This window comes from Plecotus auritus (genome assembly GCF_963455305.1).
Source record: "Plecotus auritus genome assembly, chromosome: 1".
Lineage (NCBI taxonomy): Eukaryota > Metazoa > Chordata > Mammalia > Chiroptera > Vespertilionidae > Plecotus > Plecotus auritus.
Genome location: NC_137770.1, coordinates 130,228,534 through 130,254,928, shown reverse-complemented (window position 1 = coordinate 130,254,928; position 26,395 = coordinate 130,228,534).

Genomic DNA, 26,395 nt, shown 5'->3' with positions numbered 1-26,395 from the left:
TTAGTGGGGGAAGGATTGGCTTTGTGATAAAATAAGACTGCGTCTGAGTTGCACATAGTAAAATAAATTGCCTCTGTGCCTAAGATAATTGTAAGATATGTAACATTGTGTGTGTATGTGTGTATGTGTGTGTGTGTGTGTGTGTGTGTGTGTTGAGGCAGCATCTTCTTATAAGTATGGGCCCCGAGTCAGACTGCCTGGCCCTATCATGTCTTAGCTATGTAACCTTGAGGAGTTAACATTTCATGCCTTGGTTTTCTTTTTGTAACATGAAGATAATAAAAATATCTTAGTCATTGCATAGGGTTGTGTGAAAATTAAATGAGCTAAGTATAAGTAAAGTTCTTAATAAAGTACCCTGAATATAGTAAAATCATTAAGCAAATGAAAGTAATTATTAATAAATAAGTAGGTAAATGTAGCATATCCATAATACTGTTTACATTATTTTAAGTTTATTCTCATTTATAATGATCAGAGTTAATGAGCTCTGTGAAAGAATAAGAAATATAAATTGGTCTTAGTCCACAGTTCCTGTCATAGTTCTAAAACCTTGCAAATAGGGGTACTAGAATCTTTTGTTCTAATATTTGATCTTTGACCCAGTTCCTGAAAAAGAGCTTCTAGGGTTCAGAATTTTCTAAGTGATAGGAGCATTTAACACAGAGCTCCTAAATCCCTTGGATTTTCCTGAGTGATAGGAGTGTCTTTTGTTCTAATGAGGTAACTCTTGGTGGGTTCCTGGACAGGCTGGTCACCAGAAAGATCCAGCTATGATTAAGCTTTATTTGGGAAGTTCAAACCAGGTAAAAGTGAACGAAATGAGTCCAAATGACCATCATGATTTCCTAGGCCCATGATATATAAACATAACTGCATATTTGAGTCACCTAGAAAATTTTTTTAAAATATAGAACCCCAAGCCCCACTCCACACTACCCAAACTGTCTGGGAATGGTTCTCTTGAAACCTGCCAGGGATGAACCTATAGATCTAGTGGTTGAGGACAGATAGTTAAAGCCACTAGTTAGTACCTACTATATCATAGTTTCTCTCTCTTTTTTTTTTAAAATATATTTTATTGATATTTTACAGAGAGGAAGGGAGACGGATAGAGAGCTAGAAACATCGATGAGAGAGAAACATCGATCAGCTGCCTCCTGCACACCCCCCACTGGGGATGTGCCCGCAACCAAGGTACATGCCCTTGACCAGAATCGAACCCGGGACCCTTCAGTCCGCAGGCCGACGCTCTATCCACTGAGCCAAACCGGTTTCGGCAATATATCATAGTTTCTCTAACTGGAACTGCACAATGTTAAATTTTGACTAATTATGTGTTGTCATTGAGTATGTACCATGATTTGTTTCTTCCATTTTTTTTCATAATTTAGAGCAGAAATATCAAGCTTACAAATGTTCAGGCTTCCCAAAAGTGTAGATAACTGAGTCACTGACTAGTCAGGTCTCCATATCCACTTAGAACAGTGGTTGGCAAACTCATTAGTCAACAGAGCAGCAAACCGCGGCTCACGAGCTGCATGTGGCTCACGAGCCACAGTTTGCCGACCACTGACTTAGAACATTCACCATACATTAAAATAAGCCGATTTCCAATGTGTAGTATTATTTATGTGCACAATTGCATGCACACATGGATATTTATTGTATCAGATATGTCAACAGTACTCAATAAATCTTATTCATGAACTATCTCTCTGCTCAGAGAAGTGATCCTACATGCTAATTTAGGCAGTGGTGATCACTGGCTGGACTGGTAATAGGGACTTCACCTTAAGGCATGTTAGGTCTGATTAAATAATGGAATTGATATCCCCTCCCCTGGGAAACTGACCTTTAGGTCATTTCACAACTGACATTCCCTTTCACTTAGACCACATTCCATTTGCTCCAGACTTGCCCAGTATCTGGACCCACACAGAGAATTCCCACAGAAAAAGCTCATCTAGAGTCCTTTAAAATCTCTGGCTCCTCGTCCCTGGTTGCTGACACCATTTTGGGGCTCAGTCCATCTACTTTCCAGATGACTTAATAAATGTATAATTCTTTACCACTTTCGGCCTTGTGCATACCTCCTTCAGTGACCCTAAAATTTGGTGCCAAAACCCGGGAGGGTTCCATGGGGAAGGGAAGCCTTCGCCCCAGTTTCTGTCACCCCAAGTCTGCTACTCAGAGAGCCATAGCTAGTGGCAGCTCAGCTTGGGCTTACCTCCAAATCCTACTCAGGTGACACAATCACCAGGCTCAATTAGGCCTCTCTCCCTTATGGGCCCTCCTGAACCAAATGAAAGTAATTATTAATAAATAAGTAGGTAAATGTAGCATATCCATAATACTGTTTACATTATCAACCAGCCAAGGAGACATTGGATCAGGAACATCTCCTTCTCCATTGCTGACCCTCCATCATACATCAGCCAGTCTTCTCTAGGTGAGTGATATTTCACAATTTCTCTCGTCTCGAGTCTTCGGTCCACATACTCTCACTGACTTCTTGAAAGTCCTCTCTTCTCGAAAGTCCTAGAACTAGGCCAGAAGACTCCTCAGCCTTTCAGCTTCGGGTTCTTTTGGACTGGGGATACCCAGTCTGGAGAGTTGTCGCTCATTTCTCGTGGTGGTTTATTTAGCGGTGGGGACACCTGCTCTACACAGTCACCTTTGGGCTTGTGGTCTGTCACTCACCCTTTCTCTCTTGTGGGCCATGCTTACTCTCTTTATCATGGGCAACACTCCCTCCACACCCCATAAAATGACACCTCTCAGCGGTCTCCTTAAAAATCTCAATGGGGGGAGATGAGGCCCAAGAACCTCATTTTCTTTTGTAACACTGTTTGGCCATAATATAAACTAAATAATGAATCTCAATGACCTAAAAATGGCACTTTTGATTTTAACACATTGTGCGATTTAGATAATTTCTGTCACCACAATAATAAATGGTCAGCGATTCCTTATGCCCAGGCCTTTTTCACCCTTCGGTGTCAACCCTCTCTCTGTATATGCAGTTGTGGATATTACTAGACTCTAGTTTAGTTCATTATCTTCAAAGTTTTATGTTTCACCCGTGAACTAAATTAAACTAAATCCTGATTTTTTTTCTAGTTTTCTTAAACATTTGGCTTCAAACCTCCAAACTATTGTTTCTTTCCTTCTACCAGACAATTTGTCATAATTCTTGCTGTTCTAGCTATTGTCCCAATAATACTAAAACTTATAAAACAGTCTGTCTCCACCAGGTTACAAGCCCTGCTTATACTCAGAAAATACCACCCCTAGACACCATCACAAACTCCTTTTGTGCCCAGGCCTCATTGTTGTCCCTTGACAGAGAGCAAGGATTTTTGGCTCTGAAGGAAAACATTCCCTTCTTTCAGCAGGAAGCAGTTTTAGAAGAGAGCCTATGCCCACTTTTCTCTGAAAGAATTCAGTGCCAAAAATCCTTGAAGAAGGAAATGTTCGACATCCTGGGACCCTTCAGTCCACAGGCCAATGCACTATCCACTGAGCTAAACTGGTTAGGGCTAAAGTTTTTAAACTAAAATTTAAAAGCGGAATTGAGTTAGATTCTGAGGAATATTTGCAAATTAATTAAGTTAGCTTTGTTGAGTATTAATTATTATAAGCCCCGTGCAAAGTGCATACACATTAATGAAATAACACTTTCTAATCCAAAGAAATTTTCTTCCATTCTTATTTATGTATCTCTATATGTGTATAAGCATATACACATATTCACATTATTCACATGTATGCTATGGAAATGTTTATCTCCCCCCACTCACACGTTGAATCCCTAATTAGCAATGTAATAGTATTTACTAGTAGAGGTGTGGTCTTTGGGAAGTAGTAAGGTTAGGTTAGGTCATGAAGGTGGATTAATGCCTCATGATGGGATTAATGCCCTTATAAAAAGAAACAGATCGCCGAAACCGGTTTGGCTCAGTGGATAGAGCGTCGGCCTGCGGACTGAAGGGTCCCGGGTTCGATCCCGGTCAAGGGCATGTACCTTGGTTGTGGGCACATCCCCAGTGGGGGGTGTGCAGGAGGCAGCTGATGTTTCTCTCTCATCGATGTTTCTGGCTCTCTATCCCTCTCTCTTCCTCTCTGTAAAATATCAATAAAATATATTTTAAAAAAAAAAGAAAAAAAAAAAGAAACAGATCTCTTTCTCCTCTCATGCATGTACCAGGGAAAGGCCACATGAGTAAGCAAGAAAACAGAACTTGGCAAACCAGGATAATGCCTTTACCAGACACTGATCTCCTATCACCTGATCTTGAACTTTCCACCCTCTGGAGCTGTGAGAAATATTTGATGTTTAAGTGATCCAATCTATAGTGTTTTGTTACAACAGCCCATTGCTGACAAAGACAGTATATGTATATATTTGGTAGCTACTTTTATTGAATACTTACTGTGTGCTCAGGTATAATCTAAGTGTTTTACATGTCCCAGGGGTCCTCAAACTTTTTAAACAGGGGGCCAGTTCACTGTCCCTCAGACCGTTGGAGGGTCGGACTATAGCTTAAAAAAAAAACTATGAAAAAATTCCTATGCGCACTGCGGACCTGGGGCGGGTTGGCTGCTAAGCAGGACAGGCAGCGGCACCAGGCGGCCGGATAAATGTCCTCGGCGGGCCGCCTGTGGCCCGAGGGCTGTAGTTTGAGGACGCCTGAATTAACATATTCCATCTTCACCACAAATGAATAGAATAGGTGCTATTATCATTCATTGCTGATGAGAAGAAAATTGAGGCATAGAGAATTTAATCCGTTCTCCAATTCACCAAGCTGGTTGAACTCAAACAAGCTACTCCAGAGCTTAAATTCTTTGTCCCTAGAGTCACCTCTCATATTTGCTAAGAAAAACAAAATGCATTGGTTATATCATGAAAGACAAATATAAAAGTAATGGACTAAATTATGTAAATCTTAAAAATTTTTTTCTATACTGATTCCTTTTAATTTGACTATTTTTATATGCATTTGTTAATGAAACACTTCTATTTTTAGGTTATGCACTCACATTTTAGAAGCATATATTTTATTTAGATGTGTATTCCAATGAAAGTAACACGTTCTTTCTTTTGAATAGAATAGCATTATCCCTACTTAATATTCTTTTAATCCTATTACCTAAGAACACTATAAAAAGAACAGGAATTCCTTAACTCTTAGTGTATCTGAGGAGGGCCATGTTATTCCCACATTCAGCAGAAACCAGTAATATCTGAGCATTATTCTATTATAAATAATATTCATTTCTTAGGTTAAATAATCTTAGGACCTTGATTATGGATAGTTAAAGTATGACCAGTCCTTGTTGACTAGTGTAGAATATAAGTTGTGGACATTTTATTTTATTTTATTTATTTATTTTTTTAAAATATATTTTATTGATATTTTACAGAGAGGAAGGGAGAGGGATAGAGAGCTAGAAACATCGATGAGAGAGAAACATCGATCAGCTGCCTCCTGCACACTGGGGTTGTGCCCGCAACCAAGGTACATGCCCTTGACCGGAACCGAACCCGGGACCCTTGAGTCCGCAGGCCGACGCTCTATCCACTGAGCCAAACCGGTTTCGGCTGGACATTTTAATTATATAATGTTTATCTAATGATAAAAGCAGGATATTTCAGTTTAGAATTGATAATAGATATACAAATAGAATTATTAAAATATGTCATAACTGATTTTCCTTTGAAAGTTTAGCTGTCAATAACCTGACACTTACTTTGTGTTATAATTTATTTTGCTGAGAACATTTTCTTTATTGTAAAAATAAAAACCTTTTTATTGAATAGTAGAGGCTGGTGAAAGTAAGACGTGAAAGAAGAAAAATTAGTAAATCAATAAATCAATTCCTTTAGATTTTTAGCTTTCAAGGTTAGTTGGTAAGTAAACTTTTAGCAAATGGGATTGTAATTACTAATATTATTCTTGTGTTAAGATGGAAGCTTATAAAATCCAAATATAACTTACAAACAAAATCAAAGCAAAGACTTTAACTTAAATATACAAATGTCATAAAAAGTTGTATTGATCTTAAGATACTGCATCTTAATATCATATAGTTTAAAATGTTACATATATTTTAAGTCTGCTAATGTTAAAGAATCAAAATTTACCAAGGGAAGCTGTATTGAAAGTATTTACTTTTAATTTTGCTAAGAAAGGAATAAAATAAGAGTTGCAAAATAAATGAAATTAGTTGTACTAAAATTATATTTACAATGTGGAACTAAAATAGAGCAATTAGTAATGTAACAAAATTTAAGGATATTCTTTGAGATTTGGTTTTAGACATCATATAAATCTGTTCTCAAAAGCATATTTAAAATATTTTCAAATAGTTATTAAGTAAATAATCTGACGAATATAAAGTAATTATAATGACAAGTTACCTAAATGTAAAATACACTGCAATTTTAAGAAATTCAGCATATGCCCTGGCTGGTGTGGCTCAGCTGGTTGAGTATCATCCTGTGCACCAAAGGTCATTGGTTCGATTCCTGGTCAGGGCACATGTCCAGATTGTGGGTACAGTTTCCTGTTGAGGGGCATATGGGAGGCAACCAATCAATGTTTCTCTCTCACATAGATATTTCTCTCTCTTCCTCTCCCTTCCTCTATCTCTAATATCAATAGAAACATATTAAAAAAACAAACAAATTAAGCATAACATAAAAGCAGGGGAACTGACTCATGCCACAGCAAACCTGCAATAAGAAACAGAACGTCTTTTTTTTTTTTTTTCAGTCAGTAGAATATTTACTAGTAGGAATATTATCTTGTAGACTATAAGTTCCCCAATGGCTAGAACCATGTCTGACTTTTCTCTATATTTAATGCTTCAGGACAGTTCTCGGCCACTCCATAGTTCTTACTGTTATACTTTGCGTCCCAAACCAGAATGCAACAGATTTTTCACTGTTGTTACCTGAATTTCAGCAGCTTTTCAAGCATGTTTCTCAGAGTGTTGTATCCCTTTGATTGGGTTACAGAGCACTGGTTTTCTCTCCTCCTACTTCTTCTCTTCCTCCTCAGTCAATTTTGTTCAGGTTTAGTGCTTTTTAGAGAATTAAATTGCCATTATCCTCAATTCTGTAGCTAGAATTCTCACTGAGGGTATGTTCTTTCAAGGATAGGGGAATAATGCCTAATGAAAGAAATCATCCAAATTAGAATTTAGTTCATCCCAATTTGTTTAGCTATAGCATTTCTGTTAAATGAAGCCAAACTTTGAGTGATGTCACTCAAATCATTAACATTGGAGACAGAGCCTAACAAAGAGAAGTATTACTATTAAGAAGATAAAATAGGCAAGGTTCAGAAAGAAGCATCGGATTAAAAATCATGCCTACATCTCAATCTAGTGTACAGGATTCAAGAAAGTATGTGAGGAAAAATGTTAGCTGAATAGACAGACCTTTCTTGCACCTCCTTGGGAATAAAACTAAAGTGGGGCTATACTGGAAATAAAACTAAAGTGGGGAATATATACCCAGAATTACCAACTGAGGTGCAACTAAGCAGGAGACTTATATCAAGGAAGGACAGAAAACACTTGGAGACTGGTAGAAAGGGGAGGTCTCAAGAGGGGCTGACGGAGCTCCTAGGGGCATCTGGCTTAGAGTGAGGAGGAAGCTCTTTGTTAGAGAAGGGTCTGTTCCTTCAGAATATAGAGGCTCCGAACCACACCCCGGAGCACGCCTGAGAGCCAAGACCGGCAGCCAACATAGTATCCAGCATGAAAGGCAGCAGAGTCTGGAGCCAATTAGAGTGGAGCCATTCGGAGAGAAAGCCTCAGTTTCTATGTTGTTTTTGTTTGTTTGTTTATTTGTTTGTTTGTTTTTTAAAATCCAGAGCACAAGAGCTTTCATTTGCAGCTACTCACCCAAAGCTTTGGTGCAGGGAGAGTGGTGTGGACTTGAGGTGCCTAAGGAGAGCCTGGGTGGGAAGCATTAGGGGGAAATGTGGAAAAGCAGTAGTCTGGAGTCCTACATTCGGTGGCATGGCCCCAAACCAAAACAGCCATTTTCCTTAGAGGAGATAGCCACTCCCATTAGCCACAGGGCAGGAAAAGAAAAAAAAACAAAAACTGTCCCAGGTGAAATAGCCTACCACACCCTGTACTTTGACTTTTGCAAAGGAGATGGCTACAAAGGCAAAACCTATGGATTTGAACAATTTCTGGGAGCCTCTGTGGTTGGCTTGGGGGTGGGTCCATTTACTTCAATATCCCAGGAACCTGACTGGTGCCTCCCCCACATGGGAGACCTGATAGAAACTTAAGGTTACCAGATGATCCCACTGGATTGCATACTAGGACTTATGCCCAGCAGAGGGCAGAGTAATATTCTTGGCCACTCACAGAGGAATAGCTCTGGGACAGGGAAACACATCCACCACTTTCCCTGAAATCTGAACAACACCTCCCCCTCAGGGGAGACTCATAGGTCTAGTCTCCCAATTCTGCCTAAAGCCCTTTCAGAAACAGACTTTTGAGTGATTAAGATTGACAGATGCCTGGCAAATGAAGGTGGTCAGAGGTAGAGCCAGGGCACCCGGAGAAGCTTACTGACCCAGCCCTAGGTCCCATGCTGCTAACCTGCTTTAGAGGGCAGCTTGGTCCATCCCACATGCAGCCAAGATCTATGGAGACAGACACAAACTGTGGATTACTTGTAGCTTCAAGCAGGTTACTGAGAGCCACAGAAAGTTTAGCACCTAAGTACTTCCTAGGAAGCCCAGAATCGGCAGACAGAACAGTCAGCCGCAGTCATCAGAAGAGCAGGATTCAAAGGGAGCTCCCAGGAGACATTAAATTAGGCTGAGACGAATGCCATTTCACTTTTTTACTTCTTTTCCCCCCCTCTATTTTTCTTTCCCCTTTCCTTTTTCTTTTTTTGAATTTATCTTCTTTATTTACTTTATTGATGTGTTATTACTTTAGTCTCTATTGTTTCATTTATATATCCAATTTTTCTCTTCCCCTTTCCTACTCAATTTTTTTTCTTCTTTTTCTCCTATTTTTTTTCCTTTTCTTATTTTGGGTCTATCTTATTTCTCCTCTATTTTCCCTTTCGATTATTTTCTTCCTCTTTTATTTTAAACTGTTCTCCTTTCCCTTTTCTCCTGTTCTTTATTATTATTTTCTTTATTTCATCTTTGCCCCTTCATATTCTTCTCTCCCCTTTTATGTTTTTTTTTCTGTTTTGTTTTCTCCTTATATAGTTTTTCTTTCCTTTCTTCTATCATTCTTGCTTTTTTTTGTCTTTCCTAATTCCCTGCTGGTTTCTTTTGTTGTTGTTGTTGTATGGGGCTTGTATATATTTTTGTTTTGTTTATTTTCTTTCATGTTTTGTTGTGTTGTACTTTGTTCTGTTCTGTCAGCACATGCATAACAGCTCGCATGATGTGGTTGGCAAAGCCTCATAGTCAGACAGCCTGAGAGGAGATTCTATCCATGAAGAGGACAATAACATTCAAGACCCAATTACAATAAGAGATCCCAGTTAACTCAAATAAAGGGATTTCTCAGAGTACCCAGCTCAGAGATCTAAGAGACTGCAGCACTGGGTCCTACATAACACCTGCTACATAAGACCACCCCACCAAGTCTGGGAGGCATAGAAGTTTGATCTAATACACAGAAATAAATACAAAATGACAGCAAAAATGTGAAGACAAAGAAATAATCCCCAAAGGAAAGAAAAGGAAGAAGCACCAGAAAATGAACTAAATGATTTTGAGGTAAGTAATTTGTCAGATAAAGAATTCAAAGTAATGGTTATAAGTATGCTCAAACAACTTAGTAAGAACTACAAGCAAAAATCAAGTGGAAATGAAGAATGCATAGCTGAAATAAAGAACACCTTGGAATGATTCAACAGTAGGCTAGAAGAAGCTGAGGACCAAATCAGTGAATTAGAATATAAGATAGAAAAAACACTCATTCAAAGCAGCTAATGGAAACAACAATTTAAAAGCAGAAGGGGAGGAGAGAAACCAAGATGGCGGCATAGGTAAACCCCTGAACTGCTGCCTCACACAACAACTTCAAAACTACAACTAAAAGATAAAACAGACATCATCCAGAACCGCAGGAAGGCTGGCTGAGTGGAAATTATATAACTAGAAGGAAAGAGAAAAGCACACTGAGACTCAGAGGAGTTGCGGAAGGCAGAGGTATGGAGACACGCGTGTGGAGAGGGCTGGCAACTGAGTACGCGGCTGGCTTTCTCAAGTGGAAGGGAGACAAAAGCTCAAGTGTGCTCTGAACTCCAGTTCCGGGTGAGACTCTGGGGACCCAGACTCATACAGGGAGAAACTGGACTGTCTGGAAGTGAGCGAAACTTGAGGGCGGCTTTCTCTCAGAGGTGCTTGCAGCATTTACCGCGGGACACTGAGACCCAGGGGTCTCTTAGGGCAGGGCTGATGGGAAGCCATTGCTGTTTGCTCCGCCCTGAGACTCCACCCCATCCAAGCTGAGCGCAGATGCTTTTGCATATGAATGACCTGGTCCTTTGAATTCTAAACTTACCTAACAAACTGCAGCTGAGTCAGAGACCCAGAACATCCAAAAGAAAGCCCAAGGCCCTACAGCAGCTTGCATTGCTTCACAGCTGGGCCTCATCTGGGCACCTCCAAACCTCAAACAAAGAAGAGGAATCTGTAGTTCTAGCCATACGTCCTGCTGGGTGGCCTTAGGCAGAGGCTAAATTAGCACCTCCTTTGAGATCCAAGAGCCAGTGTACCCAGGGGTCAGAGGAGGGCCATCCAGATTACAACTACTCAGATCCATAAGGGACACACTCAGGAGGCAGACTCGGGCCTACTCAAGAATGCAAATAAGCTCCTTTGATCCTAAGTTTTGGTGTTACTTCCTGGTATTTGGGGGTATAAAATAAATGCGCTGCGTGGGCTCGGGGTCACTGCCTCTCCATCAGAGGTGGCAGCGGTTCCACCCAGTTCCCAGCTTTTTAAATCTATCTCTGCATCTTCTTTCTTTCTTTCATTCTTTCTTTTATTTCTCAATCCCTGGCTGCCTCCACTTAGAACCAGTTTGTTCATCTCTCTTTCCATGCTGGACGCGGAAAAGGGAGATCCCCGCCATATCTGGCCCCTGCCGCATCTGGCCCCCGTACCCAGCACATCCACTCACTCTCCTTTTGTTCACTCACTCACACACTATCTTGCAGCCTGCCATCCTGTCGGCAGCCATCTTAGAATCCCCAACAGCATATTTCAAAGATCTAGAACAAAGACTCCAAAAATTTATGTGGAACCAAAAAAAGACCCCAAATAGTCACAGTAATTTTGAGAAAGAAGAACAAAGTTGAAGTGATCACAATACCAGATATCAAAGCCACTGTAATCAAAACAGCCTGGTACTGGCACAAGAACAGGCATATAGATCTACAGAACAGAACAGAGACCCCAGAATTTGACCCAAACCTTTATGATTAATTAATATTTGACAGTGGAGGCAAGAGCATACAATGGAGTCAAGACAGTCTCTTCAATAAATTGTGTTGGGAAAATTGGAGAGGTACATATGAAAAAATTGAAATGTCACCATACACAATAATAAACTCAAAGTGATAAAAGACTTAAAGGTAAGTTGTGAAACCATAAATATCTTAGAATAAACCATAGGCATAAAAATCTCAGATACCTCTCACAGAAACATATTTGCAAATCTATCTCCTAAGGCAAGGGAAAGTAAGGAGAAAATAAAGAAGTGGGACACCAAAATAAACAGCTTCTGCACAGCTAAAGAAACCATCAACAAAATAACAAGAGAACCCACTTCAAGGGAGAACATATTTGCCAATGACACATCTTAAAATGGATTAATTTACAAAATATACACTGTGTGGCCAGATTATTATGATCTCTGAACACATAATAATCTGGCCACTCAGTGTATATCCTATATAATAAAAGGCTAATATACAAATTGTCCCCTCGACCAGAGTTCGACCAGCAGGCAGGCTGGTCAACCATCCCTGTCCCCTCCCCCTGGCCACCCATGCATGAATTCATGCACCAGGCCTCTAATATATATATATATATATATATAGAGAGAGTGGCCAGATTACTATGCATTTAGAGATCATAATAATCTGGCCACTCATTGTATAAAGTACTCACACAACTTAACGAAAACAAGACAACCAATCCATTTTAAAAAATGGGCAAATGACCTAAATAGACACTTCTCCAAAGTGGACATATAGGTGGCCAAGAGACATATGAAAAAATGCTCAAAGTCTTTAATCATCAGAAAGATGCAAATTAAAATGACAGTGAGGTATCATTTCACTCCTGTCAGAATAGCTATCATCAAGAATAAACTTATAATAAGTGCTTGTGAGGATGTGGAACAAAGGGAATCCTGGTACACTGCTGGTGGGAATGCAGACTAGTGCAGCCACTATGGAAAACAGTATGGAGTTTCCTTAAAAGATAAAAAATGGAACACCAAATCAGAAAGAATATATGCATCCCTATGTTCATAGCAGCACAATTTACAATAGCTAAAATCTGGAAACAGCTCAATTATGCATCAGTAGATGAGTGGGTAAAAAAGCTATGATACATTTATGGGGGTGCAAGAAGAGAGAGAGCAAGATACTGAAAACCTATTTGAAGAAATAATGACCGAAAACTTCCCCCACCTGGTGAAAGAAATAGACTTACAAGTCCAGGAAGCCCACAGAACCCCAAACAAAAGGAATCCAAAGAGGACCACACCAAGACACATCATAATTAAAATGCCAAGAGCAAAAGACAAAGAGAGAATATTAAAAGCAGCAAGAGAAAAACAGTTAATTACCTACAAGGGAGCACCCATACGACTGTCAGCTGACTTCTCAACAGAAACTATGCAGGCCAGACGGGAGTGGCAAGAAATTTTCAATGTGATGAATAGCAAGAACCTACAACCAAGATTCTCTACCCAGCAAAGCTATCATTCAGATTTGAGTCTATTTTTAGTTTTAAATGTGATAATGTTTTATATTGACTTTGAAAGTTCACTTAAGGTGGAGGTAGACTACAGCAATAAAGGCAACTAAAGGGAGATGTTAGAATGCCTGGAGAAAAGTAAGGACAGAGATGGTACATAAGCCAGGGAAGTTGAATATTTCTAGAAGGGAAGTAAGAGTCAAAATCTATGAAGGGTATGGAAACTGAGAAAAGGCCTTTGAATTTGGTAATTAGAGAGTATGAGATAAATGGCTAACATTTAACTCTGGCTTTACATTACCAACATATGATGGACTATATCCTATTTTCAGCTCTACAAGCAGAATGTAAATTTGAATATATATTTTTTATTTAAAGGCTAGCACTAGAGGATGATATATGTGGACATTTTGACTTGTCACTGGGAATAAATAACACTTCAATGAGTGTTATGGTGCCATGTGATCCTTTGTTAGGTCTTAAAGTTTGTTTAGCCTTTCACAGTGATTGGGTGCTTGGGAGACCATCTGTTTGTGATGTCTATTTATAGATTTTACATATCATTGTATTTGTCATCTACTGCTATATGAGAAATTACCATAAACTTAGTGACTCAAACAACACAATAGACTTCTTGTTCAAATCCAACATGTAAAAACTTGGAAATTGTCACTGCTAACCTTACAAGAAAAAGTTAAACAAATAAAATCTCCATTCTTGGACCTATTAGAGAACTGAATTTGTACAGTAAACTGCCACTCAGAAAATTGGAGTGGCAGGTAAATCCACAGTCATAACCAATATCTGCTTAATTGGAACAGGAGACACTGAAGCTATAAATTGTCAAGAGCACTTAAATGGTGACTTTGATACTTTACTTCAGGCTGAGTGTGACTTAGAATGAGAGTGAGAAACTTCTGATTTTAGAAGGGTCTTCAAACTTTCACGGGCCTTACTTCTAGGAAGCCCAAGGTGAAGATCTGTTAAAGATCCCTTTGTGGCTTTGGCAGGAAAAGAGGAAGAGTAATCTTTGTAAAATGTAACCACAGCTTTCTCCCTAATAGAGGTCGAGTCTCCAGGGGGAAAAATCTTCACAAGAAGTATGTCCCAGTTCAGTGGATATAGGGCACTTATCTCATCCAGCTCTCTGGTCTCCATGTCTCACCTAAGGGAGTAGAAGCTGTGCAAGAAGAAGCACTAGTGAAAATCATTGACCAGAGACACAGACCCAAGGAAAGATTGAGATTTGAACGGAAGATTATAGAATGCCCCTTACACCAACACCTTACTGCAACCACACCAAAATGGCTTCAATGTAATAATAACAGATTATATCTGAATGAATTGGAAGACTGTTTCTGAGGAAGAGTACTTAGAAAATCCCAAAGACAGGAAACAAAAACAAAAATGCTAGGGAACTTGAAACTTCTGTCATCTACAGCTATATAAAAAATTAAACAAAGCCCAGTTATTTACTAGATTACATACATTCTCACATTAGACACCTATTTATCTCAGTTTCTGTTGCCCAATACAACATATAAGGCTTTCAACAAAAATTCTCAAGGCATCCTAAAAGGCAAGAAAAAAAACAAAGAAGAGACAAAGCAAGCCTCAGAAATTAGATTCGGATATGATACAGATGTTGGAATTAACAGACACAAAAAAATTAAACTATAATTACATTAAGAGATGTAGTGGAAAAAATAGACAAAATGCAATAAAAGATAGTATAATTAGAGAAACAGAAATTCTTAGAATTTCAGAAAGCTCAGAAGGAAAATGGTCTGAATAAAAAAATACATAACAGCCGAAACCGGTTTGGCTCAGTGGATAGAGCGTCGGCCTGTGGACTGAAGGGTCCCGGGTTCGATTCCGGTCAAAGGCATGTACCTTGGTTGCGGGCACATCCCCAGTGGGAGGTGTGCAGGAGGCAGCTGATCGATGTTTCTCTCTCATCGATGTTTCTAGCTCTCTATCCCTCTCTCTTCCTCTCTGTAAAATATCAATAAAATATAAAAAAAAAATACATAACAGAAACAAAGACTGAGTTCATTAGAAGACTTTATTACAGCGGAGGAAAGAATCAGTGAGCCTAATTATGGGTTTAAGGGAACTTACTAAATTGAAAAGTAAATAGAAAAGCCAATGAAAAAAGAAAATAGAACACACATGGTAGAACTTGCAAAATTTAAAAAAGGTGTAATATATGCATAAAAAGTATACTACACAAAGAAGAGAGAAAAGAGGAAGAGATATTTGAAGTAGTGTTGTTTGAGAATTCTAAAATTAATGACATAAATAAAACCACAGATCCAGGAAGTTGGAAGAACAGCAAAAAGCATGCATGCCAATAAAACAAATTACACCTAGGCATATCATATTCAAACTGTGGAAAACCAAAGACAAAGAGAAGATATTGAAAACAGTCAGAGGAAAATAACACCTTATCTATAAAGAAACAAGAGTTAATAATTACATTGGAATGCTCATCAGAAGCCATGCAAGTAAGAGGAGAATGGAGTGAAATATTTAAAGTTATGAAAGAAAAATATTACATACTTGGAATTCTAAATCCACTGAAACATTTCAAAACTGGAGGATTAAGGCTTACTCAGAAGAACAAATCTGAGGGACTTCATCTCTAGCAGAACTTCCCTGTAAGAGATGTTAATAGAAATTTTGGAGGGAGAAGGAAAATGATGTATGGAAAACATTGATCTCAAAATGAGCATCCTCATTTCAATCTATTCTATACACTGAAGCTCAATAAATTATATACAGAGCTGATCATGTCACATGACTTCCCTAATATTTTAGAAATCAATGTTAGAAGTCTTAAATCTCAAGTTTTAATACCATCACAAATTGTTCAATGTAATTATTCAAAAATAATAATAATAATCACTCCATAATTATAGGTATGGTATTGTTTATCCTTTGGCTATTTTGGATGCTCTAAAATAAAAGTTTTCACTAGTATATACTCAAACTTTTTATTTCTTGCTCTGAAATTAACTAGCTATTTAATTAATAACTCTACTTCTGTTTCTCATCTAGTCCCTTGAATGTAAAATAAAGCAATTGCTTTATATGATCTTATAGGGTCTTTGCCATCCTTAGCTACATTTTTATAACTGAAACTGCTATTTTATTACATCTGGTCAAATCAATTATGAGTCTATAAGGTAAAATCTTAACTACAGAAGTACATAAACTATAACTCAATTTTATCAGATAACACTAGTGCTATATTTGACTAAGCTATAGCTTCCCCTCCTCTAAATTAGACATAATGTCAACTTTTCTCAAAGAAATACATTTGATATTTAAAAGCTCAATCTTAAATACAGGACATTCTTCCATTCTTTAGACCAATGGTTCTCAACCTTCCTGATGCCGCGACCCTTTAATACAGTTCCTCATGTTGTGGTGACCCCCAACCATAAAATTATTTTCGTTGCTACTTCATAACTGTAATTTTGCTACTGTTATGAATCGTAATGTAAATATCTGTGTTTTCCAATGGTCTTAGGCGACCCCTGTGAAAGGGTTGTTTGACCCCCAAAGGGGTCTCGAGCCACAGGTTGACAACCGCTGACTGATGTTGAGAGTTTAAAGTAGCTTTACAGACATGATCTTTTGAACAGGATCTGACTAATCCATCTAACACTGATTAATTTAAGTCTTCTTCTTATGAGCAAGAGAGAGGAAAGCTGTCAGAAGCTTCTATCATAGCTGAAATGCAGCTGCCAAGGTTTACTTTTTATACTGTTGGGTGTAGAGAGAGGCTTATTCTTAGTGTGCCAAATATACTTTCATTACTCTTGACTTTACTAGCATAGAGTGGTGTTTACTTTAATGAAAGTGGAGTAGATTCTTATGGTCTACAAAGTGTCAGTGCATAGCATTCTCAGAATTGGGAGCATTTATAATTTCAATATCAAGCAATCTTGATATTTTTCCTTGCAGATAGTACAATTTAATTTTTAGATGACTGGTGTGAAAATAATGCCCTACAAAAAGTATAATGTGTTTTTAGTTTTGTGAGAGCAAAACAGAATTCTTAAATTCACTTTACAACATGTTAATCACCTACTTAAGTTATTTTTACTGCATTAATTACATGTTTGTGGTGAGTTAGGCCTCATATTTTTAATTATAAAAAATATATGGTGTTCCATTCAATCTTTTGGTTTTTAAAATTACCGACCTTGTGCCAAGTACCACAAAGATTCTGTGATTGTTCTTCCTGCACTTATCTTGTGGCAACATGGTGTTCTGGGAAACAGTGGAGAAAGGACATGAAAAACATTGGTGTTGGGATAACTAGTAAGTTATAATATGAGTTCATTCATTCATTGAAGAGCTATTTATGAATTATCCCAAAGCTAACATTGAGTGAAATTTGAAAAGGGACCCCTTCCTCAAGATATTTTATGGCCATCTGCTGAAACACTGTTGTAATAAATATACAAATCTATGATAACAAGAATATGAGTGTTCCTCCTATAATTGTTCAGTGCACAATTTGTCCAGTGCCAAAAGTAATTAAGGACAATCATGTCCTTGCCCTCATTGACAGAGACACAAAAATAAAGATATATAGAGAGTTACATGGTCTGATACTATTTTGTAGGAGAAAAAAAAACACCTGAAAAAGAGTAATAATTTAGAAAGAACTAAATTGTCAAGGGATACTGATATTGGTATCTCAAAGATGAGAAGAAACTGGCCATGTGAAAAGTATGGGAAGGAGCAGGGTAAACTTATTTACAGAGGGTGTGATGCATGAAAGATGCTGTTATATGTGAAGAACTGAAAGAAAGCTAGGTTGGATAGAGTACAGGAAACAGCAGAGAGAAAAGAATAATTGGAAACTGCTACATGTCTAACAATGAGAAATGGTTTTATAAATTACTAGAGGCCTGGTGCATGAATTAGTGCATGGGTGGGGTTGGGCTGGCCTGCCCCAATTGGGACTGATTGGCCCGGCTGGCCAGAGGGGAGGGGATGCAGGCAGTTAGCCAGCCAACCCCACCACTAATCAGGGTGGGGGGGGTGTTGATCGGGGGTGGGGCTGGCTGTGGGGAGGGGCCACAGTCAGGCCATGCCTCCTGGTCAAACTTTCAGTCAAGGGGACAATTTGCGTATTAGCCTTTTATTATATAGGATGGTCCATCTGTACAAAAGAGTGCCTTGTACCATTGGTGACTGTGTTTCTGGAGACTATTTTATGGTGTGTAGAATTATTCATCATAATTAAAAAGAAGAATATAAAACCACTATGTGTGTATGTGTGTGTTATACAAATTTCCAATTTCATTATGTCTGAAATAAAAATAAACTATCTAAAGATATTTAAAGCAACTATTTCTAGTGATGAGGTTATGAGTGGTTTAAATTTCATTTCACTTTTTGTCTGTATTTTTTTAAATTCTTAAGATATTTTAACATATACAAAAGACAAATTTTTGATGCTTCATTCTTTGTCATAGCAAACAAGTAGATTCAAATGGATTATCTTTCAATGGACTAATGGATTGTGTTTTGGTGGTGCAATACAACACTGCATCAGTTGAAATGGAAAAAGAAACTAGAGCATTCATCAACATATATAAATATTAATGCATAATTTTGCAGCAAAAAAAAGTTGTAAAAATGTAGCTGTGATATGATACGGCTTTTATAAATTTTAAAACCAGTTTTATATTTTTATAATTTATATATATATATATATTTAAAAATATATGGTAATTATACTGCCCAGTTTGAGAAAAATAAAGAACAGTTACCTCAGAGGAGAGAGTGAAGAGAAATAGATAAGGGATTAGCTTGAACTACATTTATAATTTTTAGTTTTTTAAAATTGATTAATATGAAGCACATATGACAGAAAATGTAACTCTATTTCATTTTATCCCCTTTATACTATTCTTTCTGTTAAAATATTAATGAAAATGACATTGAAGAGCCTATATTAAAAGTTAAAATTCATAACCACTTATGGTATTATTATATACTTAAGGAATAAAAAAGGAAGACATATCAAGGAGCATCTGAGGTCAACTTAATTTAAAATTTTACTGTGAAATAAAATATGCACATTGAAGAGACCATAAAATACACAGCTTAACAACTAGTTATTAAGTAAATGTTTACATAATCGTCACTCAGATCAAGAAGTAAGATATTATTGCAGCCAAAACTAAAATGTGCTTAGCTTTCCATTTTTGAACATTTTATTAAGTTATACATACTCTTTCCTTTGCTGCTGAGTTAGCTCAATACAGTAGGTCCTCGGGTTATGTTGGAGATCTGTTCCTACTGTGCAACATAACGCAATTTTCGCCGTAAGTCGAAACCCACCTACATAAGCACCTATGTCACTCACATGGAGCACATACACAGCAGTAATGAAGTGAAATAGTAAAAAAAAAAAATTAAAAGAAAGAAACAATTCCTGACTTTTACTTGTGGTAAATAAATAATAAAAAACATAAAGCACTTATGTACTTATGTCAAAATGACGGAACTTTTTTTTTTTTAAATAAATGGGAGATGGCGATGTAACCACAAAATGACATACATCGAGTCTGACATAACCCGAGGACTGCCTGTATTGTGTAAGATTATCCACAATGTTGCATTCTGGTGTCATTATCTCTCTCTTTCTCTCTCTATCTCTTCTTTTTTTTTGTCACTAGAGGCCCAGTGCACAAAATTCATGCATGGGGGGGTGTCCCTAAGCCTGGCCTGCACCCTCTCCAATCCCAAACCCCTCGGACATCCCTCTCGCAATCTGGGACTGCTGGCTCCTAACGGCTCACATGACTGCCTGCCTGATCATCACTAACCACTCTGTCTGCCTGCCTGATGCCCCTAACTGCTCCCCTGCCTGCCTGATTGCCCCTAACCGACTCTGCCTGCTGGCCTGATCACCCTAACCACCTCTGCCTGCCAGCCTTATGGCCCCTAACAGCCCTCCCCTGCTGGCCTGGTCGCCCCTAACTGCCTCTACCTCAGCTCCTGCCACCGTGGCTTTGTCTGGAGGGGCATCCAGTCTAATTAGCATATTACCTTTTATTAGTATAGATGGTTACTGAGCAGTGCATTCTGGGGAACATGGGGAAGCAGCCCTATGACTCAGAGACCAGGGACTCGACAGGAAGCTGGGAGGTCTGGTCTCACTCAGCAAAGGCGTATCTATATTCCCAATGGGATCATGGGCAAGGCCTGGATTGTGTTTAGGTCTGAGGAGCCTCCCTCCTCCAGGCACCACTTACTCAGTGGCCTTCCGCACACACCCCAACCCAGGTTCAAACCTGCAACCTTTCAATGTACAGGATGAAGCTCCAACAAATGGAGCCACCCGGCCAGGGTAGTTATTCTTGGCTTTTCTTTTATTTTTTACTCTTTTTTATTAAATCTTTATTGTTGAATGGTTTACATAGGTTCTCTTTCCACCCAATAACCTTTTCCAGCCTACTCCCTCCCCCCTCCCCCTGCCCTCACCACCCCATTGTTTCTGTCCAGGGGTGATGCATATATGCACACAAGGCCATTGGTTGATCTCTTCCCACCCACCCACCCACCCTCCCCCATGTTCCCTCTGAGGTTCCACAGTCTGTTCTTGCATCTGTGTCTCTGGGTCTATTTTTGTTCATCAGTGTATTGGGCTCATTAGGTGTTAAAAGTGCTCTGCTTGTGATCACTTGGGTTTTCTAAAGATGCAGTCATATCACGTACAAATCTTTTTTCTTTTTCCAAATGTACTTGTGGACACATTGGGAATATAGATAGCAGAAACAGAAGTCTGTGAATAAGTTGGGAATAGGATGCTTTTTCTTTCTTGCGTTGAGTACTGTGGCTGCAGGGAGGCTCTCATTGGCAACTCATCCACATAGAGCCATAGCCTCCCTCTCCATCAGCCACAGCTCCCAGGACAGACACATGCACCCCTCAGCAGAGGTGGGGGCACTTGGCCACCTCCCACAGGCTTGCCCCCTGTCATCACCCGGTGAGGCCCACCTTCTGCATATCACCCTCTTGTTCTATTCTCTGGCCTTCCCATGCTTCCTCTCACCCCGCCCTCCCTCTCCTCCCATCATGTCCGGAGCTCAGGTGCTGTCCCTGCGAGGTCTGTGACACTCCCTACTGGACTGTTTCATCTTATTCTTCCATGGCATCAAGTGTTTCTTCTACCTCGTTAACTTGGCTTGAATCTGAACGGAAATGGCTCCATCTTCTATTCATTTTGTGTCCTTTCCACCCCTAAGTTAATGTCATGTCCTTAGTATGTGGCTATGAGATGTCTCTGTGATTGAGCTGGGAAACCTTTCACGTTTCTCTTTCCTTTTCTTTCATCTCAGGATAACTGAGCTCTGCAGTTTGTGTGAGACCAAGGGCCCTGGGCATACAATGCTGCGCCCTCTGAACTCATTTTATTCTTTATTGTATTATTAGATTCCTGGGGTTGAATTAAACACAAAAACAGAAGAAAATATACCCTTAGATATACAATCTGAGTTATTACCCGGAGATTTCCGTGGGAGTTGACACTGAGGCATGAGACACATGTGTTTATTGGTCAGTTTCCTCAACTATGGAACAAAGGTTGAACCTGCCCCTCGGATCCTTTGGAGGTTGGATATGATGCATCCAGAGGGATTAACTGGCAGCTGGGAGACTAAGATCGGAAGTCAACATACACTTGTTTCCTTTACCCAGACAGAGTTAGAAAAACACAATTCCTTTTATCATAACACCAGGAAGGGCTATGCCTGTGGGAGGAGGTGCAGGGAACCAGGGCTTCGCCCTTGCTCCTGCCCTGCCCTTCCTCCCTCCATGCCTGCACTGGCCCAGCTGCCTGGGTTGGCCCTTCCCCCATCACGGAACTGCTCAACTCAGGCTCTGGCCCTGCCCATCCCATAGGGAGGAGCATGCGCAGTTTCTTGCAGACACGAAGCAGCTGTGGAGTAGGGAGGTGGCAGTTTTTCCCGATGGCGGTATTTGTGCTTTAAAGCTGATGCTCTCCGTCCACCTCCAAGCAGTGAAGGCTGAGGATAACTGCAGGTGCTGAAGTCCTTGTTGAAGTCTCCACTCAGGAGCCTCTCACAGCAGTGATTCCACATTCTGGGAGGCTGTGCAGTTGAGGAGTCACGTTCCTTTCAGAAGAAACTGAGGATCCATTGGAGCCTGTTGGCTGCGGGGGGCGGGGGGGGGGGTTGGGTGGGGTGGGGGGTGGGGGTGGGGGGGTGGGGGGTTGGGGGGGGGGGAGACCAGGAGGTCTGCCTTGTGCCCGCTCACCAATCCCCAGGCCCGCTCGGCTGCCACCCAGCCCAGTTCCCCTTGGTTCTCCGTTGGCCATCCAGCGATGGAAGCCTGGGGGCGGTGGGGATGGGAGGGACACAGAGGTGCTCCATGCACTTCCTGCTGTTCGGTCATCCATTCGTCGTTTTGGATGTTATGGATGCTAGCTTTTTATAATGTAGATATGGTATTTATTCACCTGTTAACGGAAATTTGGGTTGTTTCTATTTTTTATTATATGAGGAATGCTAATTAGCACATTTACTCAGTATATAAACATCCTAGTGCAGGCATGTGCATACTTCTCTAAGGTAAATGCGTAGGAGTGAAATAAAGGGTGATAGAGAATGCCTGTCTTTATTCTGCTATTATACTACACTGTTGTCCAAGCTGGCACTACCAGTTTACACTCCTTCCAGCAAGTTATCGAAGTTACAGTTGTTCCTCATTTTCATCAACATTGGTTTTCATATTTTAGAATTTCTACCAATTTGAATGAGCTTTCAGTAGTATCTTTTTGCAAATAAAATTGAAGTTTGCCTAATTAGTAATGATGCTGTTACTTTTGGTTTCTATTGCTTAAATATTGTTGTGTATGTCTTTTGCCCACTTTTCTTTTAGGGAGTTTGGATTTTTTTTTTTTTTATAAAGTATTTTCATGTTTTTTGAATACTAGGGTCATTGTTAGATGTATGTCTTACAACATTCTTTTCCTATTGTGGTACCTGTTTTAAACTTTTCTTTAAAGTATCTTTTAATGAGAAGTTCTTAATTGTTATTTGGCCAAATTTATTAAACTTTTTTTAATGGTTCAATTTGGGTCTTATCTAGAAATCCTCCCCTTCACTGATATTATAAAGATATTCTACTGTGTTATTTTCTAAATACTTTGTAATTTTGACCTATTGAGTTTGGTTCATCTAGAATTGATCCATTTCAAATTAAAATTCTTTTTTTCCTATTCTTTATTTACCAAAGAGTTTGATGAAAAAACATTAGCATTTCTGAGAAATGATCTTTGAGGAAATGTTGACAGTAGTCTTCTTAGGAATGGGTATTTAATATGGGGTGGGCCAAAAATCTAGATTTTACAATGAAATATAAATTCAAGTCCATGTCATTTTATATTAATTATGTTAATATACATAATTTAGGAAGAAATAAATAAAAAAAAATCAAAAACATTTTAGAAATCAATAAATAAAGGATGTTTCTGATTTAGTTTATTGGGGATTTAGGCATGTTTTAATGATGATCTAATATTTAACCAAAATTTGGAACTGCAAATAAAAGCAGCCCAACAAATAAAAGGTAAATAAGAATGTAAAGTAATTTGGAAAGAAAAAGGTGTACTCACAGACAGTTTAGTTAAATTTTATATTTTCCTTGATAATAAGTAGGAACAAAAATATGGTCAGTTATAAAAGGTAGATAAATCCTATATAACAAAGAGGTAATATGCAAATTGACCATCACACCAACACACAAGGTGGCCACCAGCATGTGGTCAAAGATGGCCACCCCCATGTGGACACAAGATGGCCGCCACAAGATGGCCAGCAGGGGAGGGCATTTGTGGGCGATCAGGCCAGCAGGGGAGGGCAGTTGGGAGGGACCAGGCCTGCAAGGGAGGGCAGTTAGGGGTTATCAGGCCTGCAGGGAAGGGTCGTAGGGGGGGACCAGGTTGGCAAGGGAGGGCAGTTAGGGGTGACCGGGCCGACAGAGGAGGGCAGTTGTAGGTGACCAGGCCTGCAGGGGAGGACAGTTGGGGAGACCAGGCCTGCAGGGGAGGGCAGTTGGGGGGGACCAGGCCTGCAGAAGAGGGCAGTTAGGGGCAACCAGGCCTGCAGGGGAGGGCAGTTGGGGGCAATCGGGCCAGCAGGAGAGCAGTTAGGCGTCAATCAGGCTGGCAGGGGAGTGGTTAGGGCGTGATCAGGCTGGCAGGCAGAAGTGGTTAGGGACAATCAGGCAGGCAGACAGGTGAGCGTTTGGGATCCAGCAGTCCTGGATTGTGAGAGGGATGTCTGACTCCCGGTGGAATCGGGCCTAAACAGGCAGTCGGACACCCCTCGAGAGGTCCCATTTTGGAGAGGGTGCAGGCTGGGCTGAAGGACACCCCCCCCCCCCGCACAAATTTCATGCACCATGCCTGTAGTTTAAAATATTTATAGTTCCCTTTAAAAGTGTGTGACTGTGTGAGTGTGTGTGTGTATATGTGTGTGTGTGCATGCGCTATAAGTTAGATGTGGAGCTGAATTTTATATGACTGTATTTAGTGTCTGGAATTTAAAGTAAATTTGTAAATGTTATAAAAATTTGATTCAGAAATTTATTCCACTTTCCTCTCCTGAATCTTTATCAGCCTTTGCTTCAGCTTATACTCTAACTGAATTGTTTGTCTGTAGGACTGATGTAAATTATGAATGATGTAAACATTCTTACCCCTCTCATATTCCTCTGAAAGGACAGATTCTGTGTAAAATCTTAGATTTTCAAGGATTTTTAAAATTAGCATTCTGACTATATTTAAAATAAATAAAAAATAATAGGTGAACTGCCACCAATTCAATTGTATTAGTATATTTTAGTTCCTGTAGTAAACTTGAAAGCAGAAATCATCAATGTGTATTAGTTTAAAGTAAAATGATATATCAAAAATTTACTTTATTTTAATATAAAAATAGCGAGCATAGATAAAGAATGGCAGCAAGTTAATGCTTTTGATTTGGGTTATAGGCATGTGGACATTTGTTGTAGTATTTTTTTTTTTCTGTTTGAAAATTTCCATCATAAAACTTATAAAATAAAGCTGTATTGAATGAAGTTTTTTGTTAAGGGATAAAAAATAAAGACTAAGTTAATATACATTTTTTTCTGGGTGAGAAAAGTACTTTGTAAATAAATATGTGTATTCATCTCTCTTTCCATCTCTACTCATTTATTTTCACATTCAAACTTTAAGGGGGTGTACACATCACTGGAGAACATAAGTGTTTAAAGTAAGGTTGCAAACACACAGAGTTGTGGAACTTGAAGCAACCTTGAGGCTCATTTACTCTAACCTACTTTTTATAAATGATTACCCAGAGTCCTCAAGAGATTAGGCAACTTACCTGAAATCACACAATATTTTTAGTGACAAAGAAACATAAGCAAGATTGTAGAGTTTTCTCATGTTGTACATGATGGACCATATAGATAGACTTGACATAGCAAAAATATTTGTTGGGTTCCATCTACTAAAATTGTGAAGGCTGCCATGTGAGTGATAATGGGATTGTGCTTTCCTATACTATAGTTTCTTATAAAAACTTGTTTTCTAGCCACAGTGGACTGAATCCATTGAATTTTTCAGTAACAACCAATTCTGTTGCATTCAGGTCTGTTATCCAGTGCTGTGAGGAAAGGTTCCCAGCACTGGAAATGGTAAGGAAGCATGCATTACAAACCTAAGTAATGTTGGCAGATTCACCTCAGGGATTTTGCCAGAAAGGGTGGTTTCTGTGGGTTGAGAAGTATTTTGACATGGAAATATCTTAACTCTATATGGCTGTCAGTTTTTTTGTAGGGGAAGATATCCAGATAAATTATAGTTTTGCTTTCTTGAGGTTTCAAAATGAAGATTTTGAAGCATCAAGAAGCTTATGATTAGATAAGCAATAAACTTGCTCTGCCTTTGTATAACTATATGAAGAATAGCAAAAATCTTTGCAGTGCTTGTTACAAGAAAATCTGTGTAATTTGGAAATAAGGGAAGCTGAGTACTTTAATGGATATCTGAGGCCCTGACTTCTACTGATTACTAGTTGTGTGATCTAGGACAAGTTGCTAAACTTCTCTGCCTATTTCCTCATCAGGTAAGTGAGGCAAATAACAGAACCTTCTTCATAGGGCTCAGGTGAGAATTAAATGAGGTATCATGTGAAGTTCTTAGGCTAGTACCTGACTAACTATAAGTATTCAATACTAGTTAGTGTAGTATTATTGGATTCAACTATGTAACATTTTATGTTAGAAAATTGATTACTGTTAGTCAAGTGGATTACAAAATCACTATTAGCCAAGTGGACTAGGACACTAATATT